The following is a 21,661-nucleotide window of genomic DNA, read 5'->3' on the forward strand; positions in this document are numbered from 1 at the left end:
GCGCTCAAGTTGAAAGATAGAAAAGCTCAAACAATAGCAGAAGGACTCGTGGATGTGTTAGAGCAGTTCAACCTGTGGGAATCAATTGTTATGATTGTGGCCGAAACAACAAGCGTGAATACCAGCAAGAAGACAAACGTTGTTCGGCTGCAGTAAATGTTCGAAGAGAAAGGTCACCCCAAACCCAAGTTCATCAGTTGCGAGCACCAAGCGCTGGATCGCGTTCTTCGCGTGCTCATGGACGATGAGCTACATGGGTCGACTTCAACCAAATCATCAAACATCGAGTAGCCTATTTCTTTGTACAGAATTCGATGAGCAATTAACATAAATTGATAGTAGCCTTCAGCAACGATAAAACTGAGATTAAGGAAACAGGAGGCTGGAGAGACGACATTAAGTTTCTATACCACTCCATGAGAGAAATTAGGTAAGTTTCAACAGATTCCAAACATTAAGAATGAAAGCTGGAACTCTCGTACCATTCTAGTCCACCTTGCGTTTATTCTGATTTCTGAAAACCGGAACAGGCTGCGTAAAATCTGTTCATTAACTTCCTACTCATGGGCTGGGCATTGGTCCAACAGGCAATTGTTCCACGCTGAAGATTTCGATGAACTATCTGCAGCTCTGAGTGACTACCCAACAGATCTCAAATGCTTGAAAACCCACAGGAAAACAGATTAATCTCCAATTAACATTGCACAAAGCAACCAGTGCTGTGAGCGTGCAATCAAAGTTAAGCAAAACTTGTGCGACTCCTGGCGCAACAAGGAGTCTCGCATTGAGATTCATCCTGTCCAGTGACATTATAGTGAATAATTGATTTCCTTGTATGGTTGATGGCCCCATATAATGTTATATATATGTGATTCTAAGCTTATGTTCAATTTTGTATCTGCCTACAATGATTTCAAAGAAATGGGCAAAAAAAGTTGATAAATAAAATTTTTAAAATCATTTTGTGCGTGAGGTTTTTTTCATGAAACCACCTTGAAAGTAAGATTTTATCTAATCTTGGAGGAAAGCTCATTAAATTATGATACAGGCAAACGAGTTGAATAAAAGTCATCACCCTAGTGGACATTGTGAAAATACCCTACGCTCCATTGAACCGGAAGAGAAAAATACTGTGCTACTTACAATACTTCAAGGTTTAACTTGGAAGCTGCAACCACTAAATGTGTACTTTTTTCGCTTGTAGAAGATATTTGTGCGCCGCTTTTTGGACACTATTATCTTACAACAGTTTGATATTAATTTGCATCTATGGGATAACATTCTTAAGCCACGAATTACATCCCGACATGTGACATTTGTGGACAGGTTGCTGTGATTCGTTATGGTTGGTGTAAGAGATCACTTTGTTTACAGCATTTTTTTGTGGAATATCATTATTGTGACACATTTGTTGCGTAAGATATTGTGCTTAAGAAACTGTTGGTCTGTGTTATAAAGTGGTGGATAGTACTTGCAATATGTATTTCTTCATTGCACCTCTAACATATGCGTTTATACTTTCATCCGATTTGTTTGTGATCATTTGTGGATTGTGATCTTTCTAAACTATTTGGATGAATTTGGTAAGGATGTCTCTCTCCTTGCAACAGTTTTTCCGCAGGAAATAGCAAATACGTATATTTTACTTGTATATCTAGTGTGTACATACGCCATTTTTCGGCAAATTATTCCTGTCCTTTTGGAGATTTCGACCTTTATTGAAAATATTGCGGGAGGGGCTTGGGCCCTTTCCAACCGTTTTTCCGCATAAACGATAAAATACATGTTTCGTATTTTTAAGTCTAGTATCTACATGCGTAGTTTCCTTGGAATCGCTTGTGCCCTTTTCCGATTTTGGCCTTTGTCATTATCTTTGGAGATATTTCAATAGGGGCCGTAGCTTTCCCTGCAACCGTTTTCTCACACAAAAGAAAAATCCCGTATTCCTTAATTTTCTTTCTAGTATGTGTATACGCCTTTGTCTGCAAATTGCTCATGTTGTTTTGGAGATTTCGAGCTTTTTTGAAAATACTTCCCCCTTCAAACCATTTTTCCGCAGACACAAAAAAAAAAAAAAAAAAAATACGGATCACTTTATTTTGTGTCTAGTATCTACATGCAAAATTTCGTTGAATCGAAGTGCAACACTTTATGGATATTCTATGTCAGACTCGATGACTCGGAAGTAGTTGAAAGGCTAAATCTACAGCATTACTGCAGAATTTTGTAGTGGATTAATGTTGATCACTACTTGAGTTCGAATATTCATGTGTTTGATTCCCGTTGTGACACTTCTTAACATATCCAAACTAGTTCAAATGTAACTTCCTGCTTTGTCTTCTTCCTATATTGATAAACATTGCAATGGTTTTGAACACAAGCTATACAAAAATAAATAAATAAGTAACATAACAGGATTCCTACTGGTCAGAGGAGTAAGAGAAAACTCACGAAAAGTGGTGCAGGTCAGGGAAGCCCAGGGAAAAAGACTGGAAATCAGAGAAAATCAAGGAAATTTTATGAAATATATTTTTTTCTAACGTTAATTGTACACCAATTTCAGCTTAGCCAACCATTATAATATATATTTGGTTTTTGTGCTGTTTTTTTTTTTTTTTCGTTTGTGGGTAGATATTAATGATCATAGTATGGGACGTTGTTTTGATTTGTACAGGAGGTAAGTAGAATGTATAGTCGAGACGTTCTATTGGTCCCCAACCGGCTTCCTTTGTAGGGGAAAGTGGTCGAATTCTGCGCACTTAAGGAAAAATCGTTATTTCTCCGCTGTTTTTGTAAGTATAACGACATAACTTTGCACAGCCATTGTTTGCTGTGTAGTAGACAAGATAAAGACGTAGTTTGAATAAAAGCTCACACCAGTACTCGATAATAGACAAAAAACCTGAACTATACATTTGCGCAGAATTACCCAACTAGGTGGGTAATTCTGCGCGTAATATGGGGTAATTCTGCGCGAAGCAAATCTATATGTTTAAAGCAAGAAAACATTTTCATAACATATAACATACTTAGATATATAGATGGAATGGGTTCAGAAAAAGAACAAGGTGGGCTACAAGTTTTACTATATACTTTATTCTCTACTTGTTTTATAACTGAACAAAAATATTACATATTTTTGAGTGTATTGAAAACATAAGCATGCGATGATAAGGAAGAACAATGTCATTCTGTGATGTGACACCAAAACTATGTTCTGTTGAAGTATGAATTCCACAATCACGACTAGTTTCCTCGACGTTTTGTACCAACCTGTCCTCATCATCTCCAGCAATAATACTATGTTAGGTGCCTCCATAGTGACATTGTGAAAGTCTGATTCTGAAAATTTGTCAGGGTTTATGGTATTATTGCCACAGCCCTAAATCCAGCTATGGCTTTCTCCATAGTTGTAACTTTGACGTATGCTTAATCGAAAATACTGGCAAGATAGTACATGTGACGCCTTGGGATTTATAAACATGGGAGGGACGAAGATTCCAAATGCACTACAAACATACACAACAGTGACTGTCTTTCCACGCTCGCACAACATAGCAGTTCCTACCTGTTTCTGACCTTTCGGTGCTAAAATTCTCACAAGTTTTTGTACGTTCGAAATACCCCTTTCGTCCACGTTGAACATTCTACTTAGGGGAAAATGGTGCTGCTTCATTACTGTTTCCAAGTTATTGAAGAATAGCGTCACCGCTTCTTCATTGAATCAATTTATCCTATTCAAACTTACTCCCTCAGGTTTCCTTAGGCTTATTCTTGGATTTCTTTAAAGAAATAGTCTCAACCAGTCATTTTCATCAAGTTTGGTAGTTCCATCAAAATTATGGGCAATTCGACTTGCTTCAGCAAATTCGTATGCCATACGCCGATGATCTATACGTGTGATACTAAAAAATAAATTTGCAACGCTTATCACATAGTCCACCAATTCTGTTTTGTTCTCGCGAGAACACTTCCGAGAGTAGCATGTTCCATATTTCCAGTTTTCATCCGTAGACAAATAGTAGATTCTGCTATTCTGTACAATCTTCCAACTTCTCGAATCGCACACTCACTTTTAAGAGCACTGATAGCTCCTCTTACAAGGAACCCTAGGTATCTATCAGAGTCCGATTTTCATGAAACTTTGTATATAGAGAGAGTACCTCGGGAAACTCGCACAGCCAAAATTGTAGCTGCAGAGTCCAAGACGTTGGGACACTAGGGCCCGAGAAAGATCAAAATTGGAACGTAAGTACATTAAGGACATGGTGAGAAAATGCACGTTTTTCTTTAAAACTAATCATTGTAACGACACGAAATGAGCATACATGGGTATGAGATGGTCGATATGATCTGTTAAAAGTTATAAAAAGAATATCCGCCATCTTGAAAAATTCCATGTTGAAACTGGTGCGATTGGTGCAAATGAGAAGAGGGTCACCCGATGCGTTAATTTGAACGTAAATAGCCACAAAAACCTATTGGTGAAGTCTGTTGTGGGATTATATTATTCTTGTGCTTCTGGTAGAGTGGTTTAGGTACAAGATGAGCTAAGTGTATCTTATGATACTCGAGCAGATGCAGATTATGGAGCGCTATGAGTGGGATCAGTGGAACTAGAAAACCGAGTGAAATATAATTTTAGACTACATAATTTGTGTCAGAGTCAACATGTAATTGGTGTGCGTTTGCTGATATGGCGGGTTCAAGCTTCATAATAATATCATGGTTGACATTAACTTGTAACTTTTTATTAGACTTAAATTAATTCGAACAGAAATCAGAACGTCATATCAGTCCACCTATAGCGCTCCATACCCTCCATCTGCTCGAGTGTCACGGGATACACTTTGCTTATCTTGTACCTAAACCATTTTACCAGAAGCACAGGAATAATATAATCCCATAACAGACTTCGCCAATAGGTTTTTGTGGCAATTTACGTTCAAATTAATACATTGGATGACCCTCTTCTCATTTATACCAATCGCACCAGTTTCAACATGGCCTCTTTCAAGATGGCGGATATTCTTTTTATAACTTTTAACATCATATCGACCATATCGTATCAGATTTAGAATCAGAAGTTTGAGAAAGAATGATAACTTTTTGTTAAGATATTCCTATGTACACCCTCCATTCCAAAAGAAACCGAACTTTTGAAAACAAATAGTACCACTAGTGCCATCTGTTGTAATATTTAACCGGTAGATGGCGTAGTCCCTCATTGACATCTGGTATAAATGTCATGACATTTGGATGCACGGCAACAAAGTTATTGCGTTTCAACTGTCAGTGTGTTGTGTACATCGTTCGGAAAATGAGTTTCAAACAACGAGATGCAATTGAGTTTTGTGTTAAACTGGGTAAAACGCACCAAATGCTACAAAATGCATATGGTGATGAGTGTCTATCCCGTACGCAAGTTTACGAGTGGTTCAGGCGATTCAAATCGGGTAGAGAGACGCTGGATGATGACGAAAGATCAGGCCGTCCCAGAACCGGATTATCGGAATAAAACATCGAAAAAGTGCGTGAATTCATCAAACATAACAAAAAATCGTCGGTGAAAGTTATTGAAATGGAATTAGGCATTCCTCAAACAACCGCATACCGCATTTTGACCGAAGTTTTGGGCCTTAAGAAGGTTAATTCGCGGTTTGTACCACACAAACTCACCGAAGACCAAAAAGTTGATCGATTTGCTCATTGCAAAGACATCGTTAAAAGTGCTCGGCAGGATCGAAACTTCTTGAAATCGATTGTAACTGGTGACGAGACGTGGTGTTTTGAATATGAGCCCGAAACAAAGCGGCAAAGTGCTGAATGGAGAGCGCCGGTTGAAGGAACACCCAGAAAAAGTCGCTTAGTGAAGTCAAAAGTTAAGGTGATGCTGATTTGTTTTTACGATTCAAAAGGAATTATCCACAAAGAATTTGTTCAGCCCGGCCAGACAGTCACAGGAGAGTTTTACTTGGGCGTCATGAAGCGTTTGCTGGCAAGAATTCGTCGTATTCGGCCCGAAATCGGCAGTTGGACTCTTTTGGACGATAATGCACCATCACATCGTTCGTGACTTGTAACTGAATTTTTGGTCAAAAATCACATTATTCGGTTGCATCATCCGCCCTATTCACCAGATCTCGCTCCGTGCGATTTCTATCTGTTCCCGAAACTGCATTTGGCGATGAAAGGAAAGTGGCACGCATCGATTGTTGCCATTGAGAAGGCGACGACCGCCGTCCTAAAGACCATTCTAATAAAGGACATGGAGAAGTCGTTTGACAACTTGTTGGAGCGTGCAAATATGTGTATCGATGCAGAAGGGGAATACATTGATTAATAAAAATGATTTGTTCCAAAATGTACATTGCTTTTTTGTTTTTTTTAAAACGTTCGGTTTCTTTTGGAATGGAGGGTGTATGTTTGTTTTAGGGCAAAAAAATATTTGAGTTAATTTAAATCTTTTTAAAAACTTCTACATTAGTAACAAACAGTAACTACTGAATATAGGAAATAATAACAAAAATAGATACTGTAAATAGCAGTTAAAGTTTAGTGTAAAATATTTTTGCCAGTCTTTATTTAATGTTTTAGATAAAATTAGATTGTTTTTTTTTTAATTATAATCTCACATTGAATATTTATCAGCAATTAGTCTCAATATTAGGTAAGATGTGGATGTGAATGGAACTGTTAAATATTCTGTTTTCTTGCAAAAATACAGAAAAACAACTCTCCCCCCCCGAGGAGTTCACATTCCCCCCCGGGTGAAAATGTCTGAATTCAACACTGCTGAAGAATCAGTAAGCAAGAGGGTGAAAATTGCTTCATCGTTTTCATTTTCAGCAGATCAACTGGCAGGCGGCCACCCTCAACTAGAAGGACATGTTGAATTATCCCTCCCATGTAACAAAGAAACACGCGGTTTCCTTCAATGGTGTTCCGCTTCCTTTGTAGCCGCCTGGGGACGGTTTGAGCGATTTTACTTTACGTATGAGCAATTGATTACAATTTGTGTCTATAGAATACATGTTTTCATATATAAATATTTCCCGTTGCTTATTCCTTATTTCTATGTCAACGTCATCCGACACCTGTCATGAAAGTCAGTGAATTTCCTGCGAAAGGTCACGGAGAAATCAGGGAAATAGATTCCTCCATATCAGTAGGAACCCTGCATAAGACTGTTTGGACGGAGCGGTATCTCCTGTATTCTACACGATAAGTTTAATAGGTTCCTCAATTTAATTGTGACGATTCCTCATTTTAAAAAATCGTATAATTTTTCATTTCTGTGATTATCACGTGTTTGTACTCTGGTAAACGTTGTAGTTAGTATTCAGTTCATTGCTTTGACACACAGACGCACAGAAGAGAGAAATAAAATTATGGATTTAGCGAGAAGAGAGAGAGCCATGTTTTTCTTTTCTGAAGAATTACATTAGCCTCATGCACACCTTATGTATATGACGATGTTTGGTTGTCTGCTTGTCCCAGGTCTGGTGGATCATTTCTTTGAATTGCTGCTAAGTCGTGTAGAAGAACTTTTTATTGTCATGGCAGTAGGAAGATAACTGTAGTAATAAGTAGCTTATGGCAATGGAAATATATGGTTGAAATAAGATATTAAGAATAGTGTGTGCTGCTTGATTTATGGTTTTCAGTTTTTGTAGCTTTTACTGTGTGATAGCATGGCCGATGATATATATTCGGCCATGTCTCATAAATTTTATATATATATATATATATATATATATATATATATATATATATATATATATATATATATATATATATATATATATATATATATATATATATATATATATAAGGGTGTTAATGAACTATACCGACAAACTCTTGAGAGGTGATTCCTCGCATCAAAATAATAGAAAAACTTCATATGGACCTATGGCGAAAAGTGCATAGTTTCAGAGCTAGGGCTGTCCAAAACCGAAAAAAAAAAAAAATTCAACATGCCCTATTTCGAATTCCAGAAACTGTGGATCGTGGTCCTTATCATCGTAAAGGAGAGCACGCATACACAATCCAAAAAAATGCATATTTCATGAATTTTCAATAGGTATACAGGGTATTGCCTAGATGGTGTAATTCTCACATATGCTCTCAATAGAGTTTTCAGATATGCACTGATTTCAAGGAGAGTCCAAAGTAGACAGAAAGTAAGCCTTGACAACAATAGACATGTAATGCTTTGGGGGGGGGGAATTGGAAGTGTTAAGAACCAGCAGTTCCATGTTTTTTAGTGTTCAGAATATCGTATGCTGTGGCGTATTTAGTCACGGTATATTTAACGTTTTCTTCACTTATAAGCGTGAAAGAAAACATCGCAGCATACGTTTTCCCGAGTACAAGAGATCGTGCTGCTCACGATTCTTAACATTTCAGACATCGAGGCAAATAATTCTGTTCACTGCTATCAAGACTTATAACTTGCCTACTTTGGACCAATCTTAAAGTCAGAGTATTTCTCAAAATTTGGTTGATGGTATGTCTGGGAATTTCACCCTGCAGGGAATACTCTGTTCACTCATTGAACATTAATGAAATATGCAGTTTTGGACTGCGTATGCATGACTTTCTTTACGCTGATACAGACCATCATCCACAGTTTCTCAAATTCGAAATAGGGTCTGTTGAAATTTGGCCTTTTCACGATTTTGGACAGCCTCTGAAACTATGCACTTTTCGCCATAGGTCCATATGAACTTTTTCTTTTATTTTGATGTAAGGAATCACCTCTTTCAGTTTGTCGATTTGGTTCATTAACACCCTGTGTATATATATATATATATATATATATATATATATATATATATTAGGGTGGTCCTTAATTTTTGATTTCCGAGTTTCTTTGCTTCCAACCCCTAAATTGGTTCCATGTCGGACCAAATTAATCTGTAAAAAAATGGGCTCAATCAAAGAATATTTAACCGACCCCCAAGCGACCTAAACATCTGAATGCATTTACAATGTATAGTATATGGCAAAAGTTTGTAATAAACTCTTGTAACTTAAAAATGGCTGAGGGAAATGAATCATATCTTGGATAGAGGTTGTAGAAGTAGATCCATACCTGTTACTGAGTAGTGACCGAGATGAAGCATATCTTTACGTCCACCATCTTGGATTCGGGCACAAAATTTTAAATAGAAATGACCTCGTATGATATATCATTTTGAGATAGCTTTTGATGACAAACAGACGTCTGCCTTTATTTTCCACTTATCTCGGAACATGTAATAATTATCAACTATGGAAAATAAAAGCTCCGAAGTAATAAAACTTAATATTCTGTGAGTTTATATCTCTGTACGGGCTGCACATTTATAAGATTGTTGAATAATTTCCCTTATTTGAATTAAACCATAAAGTAAAGAAAGAAATGCACATTCGTTTCTCTGCAGTGCAAGAAAAAGTAAATATGATTCTTTCCTAATCAATAATTTAAACAATATGTTCCAGTTTATCACTGAAAAAAATACTCAGAATGGTTATCTATCCCTTAGAAAGGGGACTAGTAAAATGCATATCTGGCATCACTGAAACGATAACAGCAATGCTCAGCTCAATCAGTTTATTTGAAGGCTTCGAGAAAGTACGATTGTTTTCCTATGCGATTGTTTGTTTTAGTTTCTTCGCACACAGTGCTGTTGAATTTGTAGTTTTTTACGAAGTGTAAACAATTTATGCAATGCAATGGCATTATCCCCGAAGTCAGCTTCGCGCTGTTTACGCAAAGACTATACGAATGCGCCCTCATTGGACCTATTAGGAACCAAATTGTAGGAACAAAACTGTCTTCAAAACGACAAGTACTTAGTGTTTTATTTTTTCAATGTACGTGTAGTTAAGTTGACCATAAAAGAAAGTGCGACTTTAATTGTGAAGGAAGTTCTTGTGTTTTGGGAAAAGGCACGAATTCCTACAAAACGAAGTGATCATTGTATTGAGAAAGTTCTAGTACTATACAAAGAATGGCAAGATTTACAGAAGAAATTACACAGAAAAACTGATGTGGAATAAACTAAACGAGCGACATTTTTTCCCCAACTAGATGACTTGTTTGATATTGCCCACGAGAATGCGTTAGATATGATCAAGAAGGAAGAGGATAAGCAATTTTTAGTAATGCAACGCATGAAAGGACGACAAGCTTATATGGGTGGCATTGACCGCAAACTTAAAGAAACTGAAGAAAGAATAAAGGAACGTAGGAAAAAGAAAGAAGAAAACGAACTTACGAAGAAATGGAAGGAAAAGCCACAGTTTCGTCAGCAACATTGTCTAGCAGTGATAATGAAGATACAGATTCCAATTCCTATGATTCGGATTCCACTCCACCTACCCAATCATGTTTAGGAGATCCAATGTTGGTGAGTGAACCAAGTACCTCGGGTATAAGCGGTACTCAGGATATTTTAACTCCACGTCTGTGCGAAGTACTGGACAGATGCAAAATCAGCGACCGCAATGCAGTTCATCTTTTAGTGGCAGCAACAGAAGCTTTTCATTGTAATACTGAAAGCTTAATTATTAATCGCTCTTCCATTCGACTTTGCAGGAAAGAAATGCGGGAGAAAGGGCAAGCAGAAATTAAAGGGAAATTTGATGTCGCCGATTCTGATGCTTTGGTGCTTCACTGGGATGGCATGCTAGTTCCAGCTACAAGTAATATATGGAAAGTTGACAGACTTGCGATATTTGTAACTTTTAACGGCAAAGAACAATTATTAGGCATCCCAGAAATACCGTCATCTACAGGAGAAGCACAAACCACAGCTGTTTACGAAGCAGTGGAGAAATGAGACATAGAGCACAGCGGCGTAGCGTAAGGGAACGCCTGTATGCCCGGCATCCCCTGTTAATAAGAAAAAAGTATGTATTTCATTATATTTATAAATTGTTTGCTTATAATTATCACGATTATTTCCGCTGCAATCTTGTGGATGCGCTCTCTCGCTTTACTTTGGCAAGCAGAACCTACGCATGCGCATCACTCAGATGCACATTTTCTGTCTTTCTTCTTGTTGTACGCTACGTTCCTCGGGCATCCAGGCCTACTGCAAGCATCGGGGTTTTCGTCTGCTTTCTGTCGAATGCGCATGCCCAACTACTCCCCGCCATCCCTTTGCAACCCAACATTTGCTTTAGATGTAAGCTGGCGTATGCTGAAGTACTGCCAACTCTATATATTTTGAACTAAGCTGTGGTTTCTGTACAGAACGTACGACCGCTGTCAAGGAAATAGAACAAAACATAAATGGTTAGTTCAACACCATTATGAAGCATGTCGCTTATGCAAGTGATAGTATAAAAATAGTTTTGCTTTAATCGTAATTAAATGCATCGTATTTGTAATAGTAATTAAAGGCAAACTAATAATCTACATCATAAATACATATCATGTCCCAGAATGTAGCCAGATATTCTTTGAGAGGACTCACATACACAAGCATAACTATAATGCATTCTGTAGAATCACGGTCACCGATTCGGTAGGCCACCCTCTGCCTTTCACAAAGTTTACTTGTGCTCTTCCGTATCTGGGTATCTGACAATGAAGTAGATACACAGAAATAGGCCCCCAGAGTTGCTTTAAGTGCTTTCTATTTGTGTCTTCAAATGATATAAACACTCAGACCCATATTCACGAACGGGCACCTGAGGTCCGGACCCAAGATGACAAATTTCTAGGGGTGACATAAAAAAAAAAAAAAAAAAACGAGATTGAAGTATGGTGTGTGGAGAAAGAAGCTGCTCACGAGAAAGAAATAAAGGGAATTATACTGAAAACAATATTTATACAAAAGTGGAGCCAGTTTTTCTCGTCACAATGCTAGTGGCAGAAAAGGAGCTGAGACAATTGCTTATTGGCGTCTAACGTAATCTAAGCATTTGCTACTGTATGCCCCACCAGGCGTGCAATTAAGGGAGTCTGGGCCCCTAAATGTTTTGGCCTCCTAATTATTAAGAGTAGTTATTGATAAAAGAGATCCAGAATTGTGACGATTGGACCCCCTAGCATATTTGTGCCTCTCTCCTAAACTTTAATGGCTGGTTGCGGGCCCTAATGAGCAGACTCAGCCTGTTAATCTTCTATTTGTGTTGTGTAATCGTATGGGATGGTTGAAAATTATACCGTGCTAAATATAAAGCTTCTGCAAGTTGTTTAATGAACATGGCTTTACACTCCTTTCTTGTGATAAATTATTGGCTCACCTCTCCCTGGCTATGCCCTTGCGTTCTGTAATAGATTTATGCTTTTGATTACAACATTGATCGTTGGTGGTCAAGCAAAATTGGCGGTATATTTTTTTTTTGCGTTGTGATTTGAAATAAATATTTGTTTTATTTTTTTACTGTAGTATGAAGAAAATTACATTTATAACTAAGAGACAAAGCTGTGGAAAGTGTTCGGCTGCTACAAGGTATAGTACCTTACTAACTTTTAGCAAATGATGACTACGATAACAGTACCAGACACAAATTTAATTTATTTTTTGTTAACAACTACCATATCTCGGTTGACTTAAGAGCAGCGCTGCTCTCTGAAAGGGATATTACCTACCCCAAAGCTTTCCATAAAAACGATAACTAGCAATTAGTCGCAAATATTTCAGTCTTCATGGTATGATGATAGGTTTTCTTGGCTTTCTTTGTGTTCTGTAGGGAATAAAATGTTCTGTTTCGTCTGCATTATTTTTGGGGCAAAGGAGTCGAAGTGGTGTTCAAACGGTATTTCTGATTTGGTTAATTTCATGAAGAAAGCTCTAAAACACAGTCATCGAAACAACATTTGCTGCATAGTGAATCTTTTAACTTGTTAAGGAAAATACACATTGAACATGCATTGCATTGTATTGTATTATATCAGACAAGTGACTAACTTTGGCATCCCCATTTCGGAATACTACGCTACGCTACTGATAGAGCATAAAATACAGGCGTTGTGCTTTGATACAATTGCAAGCAGAACGGCAGAATAAAAGGCACGTGTGCACACCTTGAGAAGAAATTTGATCGTGATTTGCTCTACTTACCGTGTCATCACATATTTGAATTAGTTCTTCAAAGTAGCTTTCATGCAGTAATGGATGGTGCTACAGCTGCCAGTACAAGTTCCGGGCATGATGTGCTTTTGTTTAAGAGATTTGGGTAATCCTGGTCGTCAATAGATAAAAGCAATTACCGAACTGGGGTAGATGATGTCCCGGAAGATATCCGTGTCAGTATGTTGGAATTCATACAACAACAGATACATCAGAAACATCATATAGATGGCTATCGCGAATTATTAGAATTGGCCATGATCTTCCTAGGCGGCACTCCTTGACAAGGAGTTTCATTTCGCATTCCTGGAGGTGTGAGCCATGCTCGGTGGATGGCAAAGGCTATATATGCGTTGAAGATACATTTATTCCAAGACCAATTTGAGCTGACGAGAAAAGAAAAGAATTCAATCAAGAGACTATGCATTTTCCTCGTCAGAATCTATTTACAAGCTTGGTTCCTTGCTCCATTGGCCGTATCACGATTACAAGTTTTTACAGAAATTAATCGAATACAGGGAAGTAGATCCAGAAATTAGCAATTGTAGTGTGAAAAAAATCGCTAACCACTTATGGTATCTGTCACCAGAAACTGCGGCATTTGCATTCTTTGATGATGAAGTCCCATAACATGTGAAAAAAAAAATGGTTCTTAATATAAAAGGGAGTACAGAAGAATGTGATGCACAAAACCAAATAAAGCGATACTCTATAAATAGTGCAGAACTCAACAGCTTCAGAGAAAAAGAATTCTCAGACTTCGTTTCCGCAGATTCGAAGACATGTTTCTCAAGATTTTCGATAAATACATATTTTCTGCAAACATGCCCATCTACTTGGAAAGAAGATGTGAACTTTCAACGTGGGTTGAATATATTGAAAAACATTGTGGTGGTGAATGATGTTGCAGAGAGAAGTGTGAAACTGATACAAGAATACGGGAACATTTTAACAAAAGGGCGAAAAAGAGAAACAATACATGTTGCAGATAGTCAGTGAACCCAGAAAAAAAGTATCCAGACGCTGCAAAAATTGGCTTAATGATGCAGTAGAATTTGGCTAGTTATCCATAGCCTTCAGCTTTTTTTATTATCATTTTAAACATTCATTATATTATTTATGTAATTTCATTTCATATAAATAATTTCAATATAGGCTGATGTGTATTTCGACGGGATGTAATTATATAACAACATATATAATTATTTCCTTGTTACATATATGTAATAGTTTATTAATATTTCAGTACCCTATAAAGAAAAAAACAATATTGAAAGATAATAAACTATTATTTCAAAGCTAAAAAGAATTAAATGACCAGAGATAAGTTGAAAATATAGTAAGATATGTTTTTATAATGAAAGGCTACCCAAAAACGATGTCACAAAACATCATTTCCATTAAAATTTTGGGTCCGAATACTTTATTGTGGACTTCAAAATGACCGCCATCATGCTATTTCTCTGGGTCAGATGTGGATTACTTCCAATCCCTGTATCATTTTCTCTTCAGCCGCGTCAAGAAGGGTTTATTCCAGATTTTTTTAATATATTAGCATATTGGATATGCATTCAAACTTTAGGTCGCTTGGGGGTCGGTTAAATATTCTTGGATTGAGCCCATTTTTTTCATGGATAAATTGGGTCCGACATGAAACCAATTTAGGGGTTAGGAGCAAAGAAATTCGGAAAAAAAATTTCGCCATGTAATTAAGGACCACCCTAATATATATATATATATATATATATATATATATATATATATATATATATATATATATATATATATATATATATATTATTGAATGAAATTCATTTAATAAACTAAATTTATTCACTCTATCAAAGCAAAATTTTCTTTGTTCAACAATTTAAACAATTAAAACCTTGATTGAAGTGGAGCTATAGGACGAAAACATCTATGTTTCAGGCAACATAGAATGCTTTGCACGGATTTTGTATTTTTGATCATGAGATTTCTACTTCCAATTTGAATCTGCACTTTTTTCTTTCTTTCTTTCTTTTTTTTTTTTTTTTTCGCACTATCACATGTCTTCCTTTTTGTGTTGGTTCGGAAAGTTTGCTGTGGGCCTGCGGCGGATTCACAGCAGACTCGCGCTGGGGTCACATCAACCAGTTCAGACGAGCGGGAAATTCTGCTGCGGGCTCGCAACAAACGGCGGGCAGGCGTCTCACCCCAACCAGTTCCATAGAAAAAACAGCTCATTTTATTTTCAGCTGCAATTTTCTTCCATCTTTATTGATTTACGAATTGACGAGATACTGTCATGAGACTTGCGATACCACCAATTCAAATGTTGACTGTTACATTAAGGTAAGTTAATTATGTTAACTAACTATTGTTTGTATGAATACAGAATATAAAATATTCAGGAACCGATCTGTAGGCATTTTCAATTGTTATTAGCGGCCACTGGCGTGGTTTAATTATCACAACAGTAATTTCGATTTTATTTATTTATTTTTTACGTATGTTGGCGACTTTAAATTAAAAATGACACACTTATTCGAACATTTCCGAATATCCCGCTCCTAAGGGGGTTAAGAGGGTGCATTTCAATAATAATAAAATTTCCAAGAACCGAATGTGAGGGTTCACCTCAGTTAAGAGATGTAAAATTCAGAATGTAAACTCCTAAATAAAAAGAATGGAGCACAGATAACAGCGTTTTTGAAAATTTTTCCTCTTGAAGGGGAGAAGGTGGAATTCCTATAGGAGTGGAATCGCGGTGGCTCAGTGGTAGAGCTTTCACCTTTGGTGCGTTCGATTCCAGATCATGTCAAGTGAACTTTTTGGTGGACAAACACCGTGTGCTTGTGTGTCCTCGGGTTCCGATTTCTCTCACCTTCTTCATTCTGCCATTTCATTCATTCTTATCATTGCCATTTCCTTTAGTCTACCCGGCATAAGTGTGGGACGTAAAACTCAAAGATTTCATTTCATTTCTATAGTGTCCCTTTATATATTGAGAAAGTATTCAATGTGAGGATTCATTTAAATTGGAAATGTGAAATTCCGAATGTAAACTCTTAAATAAAAATGATTCCGAATTGTCCACTTCTACGATGGGAAAGGGAAACATATCTATAATTGTGACATTTTCCTTTATTTATTCACACAGTGCCTAATGTGGGAGTCTTGTAAGTTAAAAATGTGAAATTCGAATTATGGAGCTGTTGTATTAAAAACAATGGAACATGTTTCAAGGTTTTCGTAGCTTCCGCTGCTAAGAGAGGAAAGGCGGTCACTTATATATCAAAATTTCCACTTATTTATACAGTCTAAGTGGGTACGGGAGTTCAAAATTTATGCGAAAAATAGAGTATCTAATGGGGTTTTGTAATTACACTTTCATTGAAATGTGATCCTCAGAGGGAAGGAGGTTCGAATATTTTTCATAAACCTTATTTCCCCGATTACTATTATATCATGCCTTGTTTCCATATTACCAAACTAAACACAGCAACGCACTGAGCAAGGCTCTGATAATATGTATAAAACACGCAATATACAGGATGTCCAATATACAATGCAACCCGGAGCTGGGGATAGTAGAACTTTTGAATCTGAAGCGATACACAAATAATGGTTATACCAAAATGAAGCTTTGCTTTTACATATATTTTTAAACTAGGAAGCAACGATTGAAGTACACTAGGAACCAGACAGTGTTGCCAGATGTAACCAAAGGTGTAAATCAATTTTTTTGCAAAACATGTAAATTGACTCATAACTCATACGTGTGAATGTTATGTCGTTAATTTTCAGTTTGTTTAGTTGGAGTAGCTTGGAAACTATGGAGCAGAAGAAAGAATTTTTCATTTCCACCGATAACTAATCGGATGAAGCCTCTGTAAGGGGAAACTAGGGAAATCGGGAGCAATTCTTGAGCTATACAAAACCTGTAAACGAACATTCGCAATGCCATTGAGAACATTAACACTTCTACTCTTCATAAAGATGCTGCAAACATGGTGAAACGTGTGAACCAGTGTTTGAATAAAACAGGGGGCACTTCCAGCATCGCTTTAGAGCTGGTAACTCGTTTTCTGATATCCCAGCCCCGCCAACTGAACTTTGTGGTGGACAAACACCGTGTGCGTGGGTTTTCCCGGGGTTCTCCCGTTTCCTCCTACTTTCTTCATTCCACCATTTTCATTCATCACTCATCATCACCGTCTCCTTTAGCATAACCGGCATAACCGTAGGACGTAACACTTAAAGATTTCATTTCATTTTTTTTTCGTTTTCTGATAGTAGCAGTGTTGCCGGGTACATGTAAGTAAAAGTTTTATCATTATAATTTCAAAGCTTCTTTTTCATTGTTTTCAGGAATTGCATAATGTAGACAGATCCTTAACACATCTTTTGATGCACTGAACATCAACAATGTTGCCAATTCAGAGTGTTAATTTAGGAAAACTACGATTTCCCTAGTTCCCCCTTACAGACATCTCATCCGATTAGTTATCAGTGGAAATGAAAAATCCTTTTTTCTCCTCCATAGTTTCCAAGCTACTCCAACTACACAAACTGAAAATTAACGACAGACCATCCACACGTATGAGTTATGAGTCAATTTACATGTTTTGCCAAAAAAAAAAAACTTTGGTTACATCTGGTAACATTGTCTGGTTCCTAGTGTACTTCATTCATTGCTTCCTAGTTTAAAAATATATATATAAAAAAACTCATTTTGGTATAACCATTATTTGTGTATCGCTTCAGGCTCAAAAGTTCCATCCTAAACTCCGGGTTGCATTGTATATTGGACACCCTGTATTATCACATAGCCTTGTTCATTATGTTGTGTTTATTTTCCCCGAGTGAACAACTGGTATTCCAGCTAGTTTTGTATAAAAATGTTTGTGGAAACGATTTAAAAATAAGAAAACGAATTAAAAGTATATACACAGTTGTTAAATGATAGCCATCGTTCAAGAAACATGATTGACAATTAGAATGGAAGCAGTAGGTCCTCCAGGAATGTATTATCCTTGCGAAAATTAATATTTAAAAAGGTTCTAATTATTCTAAATGAACGAAGAATACACAACAGAATTGCTTTGCTTAACCTCTTGAGTACCCTAATGTATAACTAATTTTCGTGTTAAATCTAATTTTTAAAATAATTTAATACATTAACAAATAAAGACGACCAGCCGAAAAACAATGTATTTTTCTTTCTATTTATCTGGTATTATGTTGGTGATTGTTTTGGACTTCAGCGTCCCTCTTCAACTGGTATGTATGTACTGTATTATTACTTTTTAATGTAAAAAAAAATTAATATTCATTTAATATTTACATTTGATTTTCGTTTAGCGTCCCTTTTCAGCAGCGAGATTATGAACGCTTTTTTGTCATATTAACAATAAGAGATTAGAAATAGTTTTGAAGAACGAACCTCTATTGTTAAGGTGGCAGACTACTAAATATTTTTCACAAGCTAACAATTTTTCTTTTTCCCGTTCTTCGTAAGTGAAAAGAGATAATGAAATATAACGTACCATAATAATAGATAATGCTATTCTATACCCGAAAATGCGAATCGGAAGAATTTTCAGTGTTGCCATCCATAGAAACTACAGTGTGACCAGAATTTGAATTACCCAAAAATCTAGGTTAAGACAGCGACTAGAAAAATGAACTCAACGGTAATTGATTACTTACCATGTTATCTATGTTCCTTGTTAACTACTTTTTAAATAATATTTGTATTTATTTAGTAATAACTTATTTATTTTGTAATAACTTACGTAAGTTATTACAAAATATAGACAAATATTATTTAAAAAGTAGTTTAACAAGGAACAAACACAGCATAATAAGTCATCAATTATCGTTGAGTTCATTTTTCTAGTCACTGTCTTAACCTAGATTTTTGGGTAATTCAAATTCTGGTCACACTGTAGTTTCTATGGATGGCAACACTGAAAATTCTTCCGATTCGTATTTTCAGGTGTAGTATAACATTATATATTATTTTGGTAAGTTACATTTCATTATTTCTTTTTACTTACGAAAAACCGGCAAAAGAAAAATTGTTAGCTTTTGAAAAATATTTAGTAGTCTACCCTCTTAATGCAGTTTCTTTGATGTGTTTTCTTATGTCACTCACACCGGAATGAACGGATCATTTATAACACAGCATTATACTTTAGGTCGAGGTCACGTATTATATAGCCCTTGTGCTGAAGAGGGACGCTGAAGTCCAAGGCATACTGTACTGTATGGGGCGGAAACGTAGACATTAATTAAAAGTGATGAAAAACGACTGGAAGCATTCGAAATGTGGGTGTGGAGAAGAATGGAAAGAATTAGTTGGGTCGAGCGGAAAACGAATGAGTGGGTGTTAGAAATGGTGGGGGAGAAAAGAACACTTTTAGAAATTGTTAACAAGAGGAAGAGGAACTGGTTGGGACACTGCCTAAGAAGAAATTGTATCATTGTATCATGTATTGTAGTCATTTTATATCATAAAGATCAGATCCACCATTATTCTGACAGAGCGGTGCTTAAGCGATTGACTAGAAATTCAAACTCCGATTAGTGACAATTTCACAGTCATGTTTTATTACAAGTGTAAACTCTTTAGTCAGTACAGAAGAGGCCGTGAATCGTGTTCAGAGTTGATGACGATGGATTTTGGTGAGTCAGAATAGGTCACAGTGGATGAGAGTGGTTCATGGTGAGTGGTGGGTCACGGTGGGTGGTGGGTCAGAGTGGGTCACGGTAGGTCGTGGGTCAGAGTGGGTCACGGTGGGTGGTGGGTCAGTGGGTCGTGGGTCAAGTTTTCATTGACCCACGCCAACTCTGGTCTCAATATATCACATACCAAAAACCTCTTCTCTTTGGTTTGGTTAATATGCATGAAAGTATTTTTTTCTCGGTATTCGTAATAATTAACTTACGAATAAGTGCATTAAAATTTTTATACTACTTGCGCATATTTCAACGACACAATTCTGTTTCTAAACAGAATATAATTACTATTTAGGCGCTTAAACACTGTTAATTTGTAGAACTCTTGGGAACTACACTGCATAACATATAATTATTATTAATTACAAAGGAAGATTGCCCCTCGTGCTGCAGGTAATTTGCACACTATGCGTAGAATATCTATGACTGTTAAAACATACGTTCAATGCTTTGTCAGGCACGTTGCCAAGGAAAGGTCCGGACATCCCTCCTTCGTGACCAGAAATGAAAAAAAAAGGAAGGATGAAACAAAATGATATGAGAAAAAGAAGGATCAGTGTTAAAAATAAACTACAGGTAGCTTTTGGTTACTCTTTGTTATGAGGAGATTTGTATTACTTGCAATACATGGTAGCGAGGTGAGCGAGATATCCTGAAGAGTCAGGAAATTTAAAATTTCTAGAAAAGTTACGGAATTCTCAGAATTTCTGCTACTAGTCAGGGAAATTTCAAGCTTCCGAAAGCATAATGCCGTTGTGTAACAGCGTGGAGATTTTTTGTCATAATTTTTTGACATTGTATCCTTGCAGTATCAAACATGTTATTTCAAAATAATTTTCTACTGATCCATTAACCTGTCATTTTGAACAGACAGTAGTTGACGGAATGAAAACAAAAAATTCTGTGGAAAGAAAGTTCTGTTAACATTTGATTCAACAGAGAAAGGAACGCAGATATTGTAAAATATTTTACAAGACATTATTGAGTATGTAGTTTTTATAATAGTGAATATATATATTTTTATAATGGTTGAGATCATCATCATAGGTATTCTGCCCTTACTGGCAGGTCACTTGCAGCAGCTGAAAAGCTTCCATGCTCCACGGTCCTTCGCTAACCTATTCGTCTTCACGTATGATCTTTCTGTTTTTATATCATCCATTAATTGTAGTCTCCTTCGCCCTCTACCTCTCTTTCCCGCCACCATACCTTCTATGACGTCCCTCATGATACAATTTCTTCTTAGGCAGTGTCCCAACCAGTTCCTCTTCCTCTTGTTAACAATTTCTAAAAGTGTTCTTTTCTCCCCCACCGTTTCTAACACCCACTCATTCGTTTTCCGCTCGACCCAACTAATTCTTTCCATTCTTCTCCACACCCACATTTCGAATGCTTCCAGTCGTTTTTCATCACTTTTAATTAATGTCCACGTTTCCGCCCCATACAGTACAGTATGCCCCACACGAAGCATTTTATGAATCTTTTTTCTCACTCCTTTTATCAAGATTAAACGTGCAACTGAAATTGAATAGCTTATTCAAGGTCCCACAAAACAGACTTTTCTTCCTCCTAAAGGCTTCTTTCGCCATTCCTATCATTGCTTTTATTTCACGTTCGCACTTCATGTCATTACTAAGAATACTACCCAGATATCGAAAACTATTCACTTGTTCTATTTGCTCCCCTCCCACTTTTATATTTGACACAGACCTCTTCGTTCCAATCACCATGGTTTTTGTTTTTCTAACATTTATTTTCATCCCATATTCTTCAAAGCCCATCCTCAGGTTTTCTAACATTTTATTGATTTCCTTTTCAGATTCTGCAACAAGCGCCATATCGTCTGCAAATCTTATGCA

At 36.7% G+C, this 21,661-nt stretch overlaps 1 protein-coding gene and 1 pseudogene across 2 annotated transcripts in view; both read left to right on the forward strand.

Annotated features, from left to right (window-relative positions):
- LOC145686263 (mannan endo-1,4-beta-mannosidase-like) overlaps positions 1-21,661 on the forward strand; it is a 506,707-nt gene that overhangs the window by 155,576 nt on the left and 329,470 nt on the right. The window lies entirely within an intron of this gene.
- Positions 10,079-14,761, forward strand: LOC145684554 (uncharacterized; annotated as a pseudogene).

This window comes from Thermobia domestica, chromosome 5 (assembly GCF_964235325.1).
Source record: "Thermobia domestica chromosome 5, izTheDome1.hap1.1, whole genome shotgun sequence".
NCBI classification, from domain to species: Eukaryota; Metazoa; Arthropoda; class Insecta; order Zygentoma; family Lepismatidae; genus Thermobia; species Thermobia domestica.